This window comes from Rattus norvegicus, chromosome 6 (assembly GCF_036323735.1).
Source record: "Rattus norvegicus strain BN/NHsdMcwi chromosome 6, GRCr8, whole genome shotgun sequence".
In the NCBI taxonomy this organism is placed as follows: Eukaryota; Metazoa; Chordata; class Mammalia; order Rodentia; family Muridae; genus Rattus; species Rattus norvegicus.
The window spans coordinates 86,216,748-86,222,747 of NC_086024.1; the positions used below are offsets into that span (position 1 = coordinate 86,216,748).

At 39.6% G+C, this 6,000-nt stretch overlaps 1 pseudogene; it reads left to right on the top strand.

The window, feature by feature from the left end:
- Positions 1 to 2,220: 2,220 nt before the first annotated feature.
- On the top strand, positions 2,221 to 5,667 carry Cct6a-ps11 (chaperonin containing Tcp1, subunit 6A (zeta 1), pseudogene 11; annotated as a pseudogene).
- The last annotated feature ends 333 nt before the right edge of the window (positions 5,668 to 6,000 follow it).

Genomic DNA, 6,000 nt, shown 5'->3' on the forward strand with positions numbered 1-6,000 from the left:
CCAGTCACTTTCTGATACCAAGAAATGCTTGCTGACAGGGACCTGATATAGATGTCTCCTGAGAGGCTCTGTCAGAGCCTTACGGATACAGATGTGAATGCTTGCAGCCAAGCTTTCAATTGAGCACGGGGACCCCAATGGAGGAGTGAAGAGGACTGAAGGAGCTGAAGGGCTTTGCATCCCCATAGGAAGAACAACAATATCAAATAACAAGACCTCCAGAGCTCCCAGGGACTAAATAACCAACCAAAGAATATATATGGAAGGACCCACTGCTCCAGCTGCATATGTAGCAGAAGATGACCTTGTCTGGGACCAATGGGAGGGGAAGCCCTGGGTCCTGTGATGGCTTTGTGCCCCAGCGAAGGGAAATGATTGGACAGTGGGGCAGGAGTAGGTGGGTGGGTGGGGATGTACCTTCATGGAGGCAGGGATAGGGGGCATGGAATGGGAGATTTTCAGAGGGAAAACCGAGAAGGGGGATGACTTTTGAGCTGTAAACTGACAAAATAATCAGTAAAAACAGGAAAGGATTTTGACATTTGGACCAAAGGGATGAGAGGAGGAGAGTTATATAAATTTAATGGTCGTGGTTATGTATGGGGTTCTCTACTTTATCTTAAAAAGATTATGTCAGTGAGCATAAAGCACTAAAATTCCATGTCCAAAATAAGTTAATAGTTAATGATATATTTTAATTTTTATATAAATTTTCTGAAAATAAATGTAATTTCCAAAATAAGGAAATTATTTTAATAATTAATATTCATCTCTCACACTTTTCTAAAAATTGATAAAAACAAGAAGAGTTTCAAGTAATTATGTAAAAATTATGTTACCTCAGTACAATAGCTTGATAAAAAAGAACTTCTTTATAAGAAAACTACCATCATAACTGCTAAGCATATAGCAACACAGGTATCCACTGAAATGTTGTTAAACCACTTTAAGGACATTACAGGGATCTTGCCTCACAGTGAAGTGTCATTTGTCCTTGGAATAAAGTCCATTTAAAATATCATAGATGGGGTTGGGGATTTAGCTCAGTAGTAGAGCGCTTGCCTAGCAAGCGCAAGGCCCTGGGTTCGGTCCCCAGCTCCGAAAAAAAGAAAATAAAAAAAAATCATAGATAATAAATGTGATATGCAAAGGAACAGAAAGAAGAGGATGGAGGTTATGGTTGATTTATTAGATATAAAAGGCAATTTGAATGAGAAAAACTCTCAAAACATTAGATATAAAAGAACTATAATTCTGTTAAGTGGGCATAGTATTAAAATGACTTCTAATAATTTACAACTCTATCCAGAGAACAAGGAACCTCTAAGCCCATATTGGAGAAGTAACTTCTTTTACTTCTTTTACATAGAGATGTCAAATGGACAGTGTACAGAGGATAAGAGACCATTAAGATTAATTGTGACTTAAGTTTATACATTTGTCCCCATGCTCATATATCAGTGGGCGGCAGGGGAATGAAAGATTGTTCAAGACTTATAGGTGGTAGATACCCCCAAGGAAACAGGATTTTTCCATCACAACAGGAGTTGCTCACATAAATTTATATGGATTATAATTACATGTAAAGACATCAAGCTAGACATAATCCTAGCATAGAATGCAGAAAATAGATATGAAATTGCACCCATAGCTGAAGCACTATTGCTATTTCATAGCTACTAGAAGAGGACCAATTAGTTTTCTTTAATGATGTTACCATATTCCAGGGCAGTTTGGTATCACAAACTGAACTCTATAGTTAGTAAAAAGAAGACAACTTAATTTGGTTAGTATAAGAGGGAGGGTTTTGTAATGCAAATATAGGGGAGGAACTGAAGAATGTGGCTAAGTTTGATCAAAATATATTTTACAGAACTCTTAAAGAATTAATCAAATATTATTTAAAAATAAAAAGGATTTTTAAAAAGCTTCCATGATGCCATTGATCCAAACTGTATAAGCAATAAGATTTTCTGTTGCTTGAAATAAACCAGTCCGTGTGATTTTGGTCTTGTTTATTTGTGGCAAGGAAGCCTTTTTTGTTCCCCTTCACCTTTAGGGCAGCAGATACACTGTTGTTAAGAATCACTTGTGTTCACTTATATTAGTTACCAAGAAAATTCAGATTTACAGATATGATAGGAAAGTCATTCCTCAGTCCTGGCATAGAGAAAAAGAAAGAAAGAATTCAGGGTTATAATTTAGTGCATACTTCCCATAATGCATAATGCACCTAATATGGATATAGGCAGTAAAAATGATCATAAATTTATGTAATACCACTAGATTTTATATTTAAATGTTCTTTTTTTCCTTTTCTTTTTTTTATTAACTTGAGTATTTCTTTTTTTTTTTTTTTTTTATTAACTTGAGTATTTCTTATATACATTTCGAGTGTTATTCCCTTTCCCGGTTTCCGGGCAAACATCCCCCTCCCCCCTTCCCTTCCTTATGGGTGTTGCCCTCCCAACCCTCCCCCCATTGCCGCCCTCCCCCCCACAGTCTAGTTCACTGGGGGTTCAGTCTTAGCAGGACCCAGGTCTTCCCCTTCCACTGGTGCTCTTACTAGGATATTCATTTCTACCTATGAGGTCAGAGTCCAGGGTCAGTCCATGTATAGTCTTTAGGTAGTGGCTTAGTCCCTGGAAGCTCTGGTTGCTTGGCATTGTTGTACATATGGGGTCTCGAGCCCCTTCAAGCTCTTCCAGTTCTTTCTCTGATTCCTTCAACGGGGGTCCTATTCTCAGTTCAGTGGTTTGCTGCTGGCATTCGCCTCTGTATTTGCTGTATTCTGGCTGTCTCTCTCAGGAGCGGCATACATCTGGCTCCTGTCGGTCTGCACTTCTTTGCTTCATCCATCTTGTCTAATTGGGTTGCTGTATATGTATGGGCCACATGTGGGGCAGGCTCTGAATGGGTGTTCCTTCAGTCTCTGTTTTAATCTTTGCCTCTCTCTTCCCTGCCAAGGGTATTCTTGTTCCCCTTTTAAAGAAGGAGTGAAGCATTCACATTTTGATCATCCGTCTTGAGTTTCATTTGTTCTAGGCATCTAGGGTAATTCAGGCATTTGGGCTAATAGCCACTTATCAATGAGTGCATACCATGTATGTCTTTCTGTGATTGGTTAGCTTGCTCAGGATGATATTTTCCAGTTCCAACCATTTGCCCACGAATTTCATAAAGTCATTGTTTTTGATAGCTGAGTAATATTCCATTGTGTAGATGTACCACATTTTCTGTATCCATTCCTCTGTTGAAGGGCATCTGGGTTCTTTCCAGCTTCTGGCTATTATAAATAAGGCTGCGATGAACATAGTGGAGCATGAGTCTTTTTAATATGTTGGGGCATCTTGTGGGTATATGCCCAAGAGAGGTATAGCTGGATCCTCAGGCAGTTCAATGTCCAATTTTCTGAGGAACCTCCAGACTGATTTCCAGAATGGTTGTACCAGTCTGCAATCCCACCAACAATGGAGGAGTGTTCCTCTTTCTCTGCATCCTCGTCAGCATCTGCTGTCATCTGAGTTTTTGATCTTAGCCATTCTCACTGGTGTGAGGTGAAATCTCAGGGATGTTTTGATTTGCATTTCCCTTATGACTAAATATGTTGAACATTTCTTTAGGTGTTTCTCAGCCATTCGGCATTCCTCACCTGTGAATTCTTTGTTTAGCTCTGAACCCAATTTTTAAACAGGGTTATTTGTCTCCCTGCGGTCTAACTTCTTGAGTTCTTTGTATAGTTTGGATATAAGGCCTCTATCTGTTGTAGGATTGGTAAAGATCTTTTCCCAATCTGTTGGTTGCTGTTTTGTCCTAACCACAGTGTCCTTTGCCTTACAGAAGCTTTGCAGTTTTATGAGATCCCATTTGTCGATTCTTGATCTTAGAGCATAAGCCATTGGTGTTTTGTTCAGGAAAATTTTTCCAGTGCCCATGTGTTCCAGATGCTTCCCTAGTTTTTCTTCTATTTGTCTGAGTGTATCTGGTTTGATGTCGAGGTCCTTGATCCACTTGGACTTAAGCTTTGTACAGGGTGATAAGCATGGATCGATCTGCATTCTTCTACATGTTGACCTGCAGTTGAACCAGCACCATTTGCTGAAAATGCTATCTTTTTTCCATTTGATGGTTTTGGCTCCTTTGTCAAAAATCAAGTGCCCATAGGTATGTGGGTTCATTTCTGGGTCTTCAATTCTGTTCCATTGGTCTATCTGTCTGTCTCTGTACCAATACCATGCAGTTTTTATCACTATTGCTCTGTAATACTGCTTGAGTTCAGGGATAGTGATTCCCCCTGAAGGCATTTTATTGTTGAGGATAGTTTTAGCTATCCTGGGTTTTTTGTTATTCCAGATGAATTTGCAAATTGTTCTGTCTAACTCTTTGAAGAATTAGATTGGTATTTTGATGGGGATGGCATTGAATCTGTAGGTCTTCATCCCAGAATAATAACTGAAGATTTTGAAGCTGCAAAGCAAAAGGCACTCCAGTGTGTGGAACAAGTCAAAGTAAGCACAGAGATGCACAGAGAAATGCTCATCGATGTGGCCAGGATATCTCTGCAGTCTAAAGTTCATGCTGAATTTTCAGATGTCTTGACAGAGGCTGTGGTGGACTCCATTTTGTCCATTAGTAAAAAGATGAGCCCATTGACCTCTTCATGGTTGAGATCATGGAGATGAAGCATAAATCTGAAACTGATACAAGCTTAATCACAGGGCTTGTTTTGGATCATGGAGCGAAGCATCCTGATATGAAGAAAAAAGTAGAAAATGCCTAGATCCTCACATGCAATGTGTCCCTGGAGTATGAGAAGGTAGAGTTGAATTCTGGGTTTTTTCACAAGAGTGCAGAAGAGAGAGAGAAACTAGTAAAAGCTGAAAGGAAATTCGCTGAAGATAGAGTTAATTAAAATCGTAGAACTGAAGAAGAAAGTCTGTGGTAATTCAGATAAAGAATTTGTCATTATTAATCAAAAAGGAATTGACCCCTTTTCTTTAGATACCCTTGTGAAAGAAGGTTTAGTAGTTCTGCGCAGAGCAAGAGGAGAAACATGGAAAGGCTAACACTTGCTTGAGGTGGGATAGCTCTGAACTCTTTTGATGACCTGAATCCTGACTGGGACATGCAGGGCTTATCTATGAGTATACACTGTGTGAGGAGAAGTTCAACTTTATTGAGAAGTGTAACTGTTCCCGTTCTCTCACTTTACTGGTTAACGGACCAAATAAGCACACGCTGACTGAAATCAAGGTTGCAATAAGAGATGGCTTGAGGGCTGTCAAAAATGCTGTTGATGATGGCTGTGTTGTCTGTGTGCAGGTGCAGTAGAAGTGGCACTGGCAGAAGCTCTGATAAATACAAGCCCAGTGTGAAGGGCAAGTCTTAGCTTGGAGTCCAGGCCTTGCTCATCATTCCCAAGGTTCTTATGCAGAAATCTGGTTTTGACCTTCAGGAAACACTAAAGTTCAAGCTGAACATTCAGAATCTACTCAGCTTGTAGGTGTGGATCTGAACACAGGTGAGCGGATGGTGGCCGCCGAAATGGGTATGTGGGATAACTACTGTGTGAAGAAACAGCTGCTTCACCCCTGTACTGTGATCGCCACCAATATTCTCCTGGTTGATGAGATCATGAGAGCTGGGATGTCCTCTCTGAAGGGCTGAAGAAGTCTGCCTGTGACGCTACAGAATGTTGGGGGGAGTGGTTATTTTTGTCCAAGTGATTTGGAAAAATACAGTTCTCTTCTTGATTGGAGAACAGGAACAAGACATTTGGTACCTATTCAAATTATAATACTATGAATATTTAAATGTTTTTTTGCATTGAGTGATCACACCCAAAGCAGGTCTTTTTAAACCCACTAAACAAAATGTTTTAGTTATAGTGATACAAAATTACATAATAAGATAAGGGGTGTTGTCTACCTTGTTTCTTAAGTGTTCTTTGACATTTTGTAATGTTTTTCTACTAAATAAGGCATGGTGATGTATGCCTGT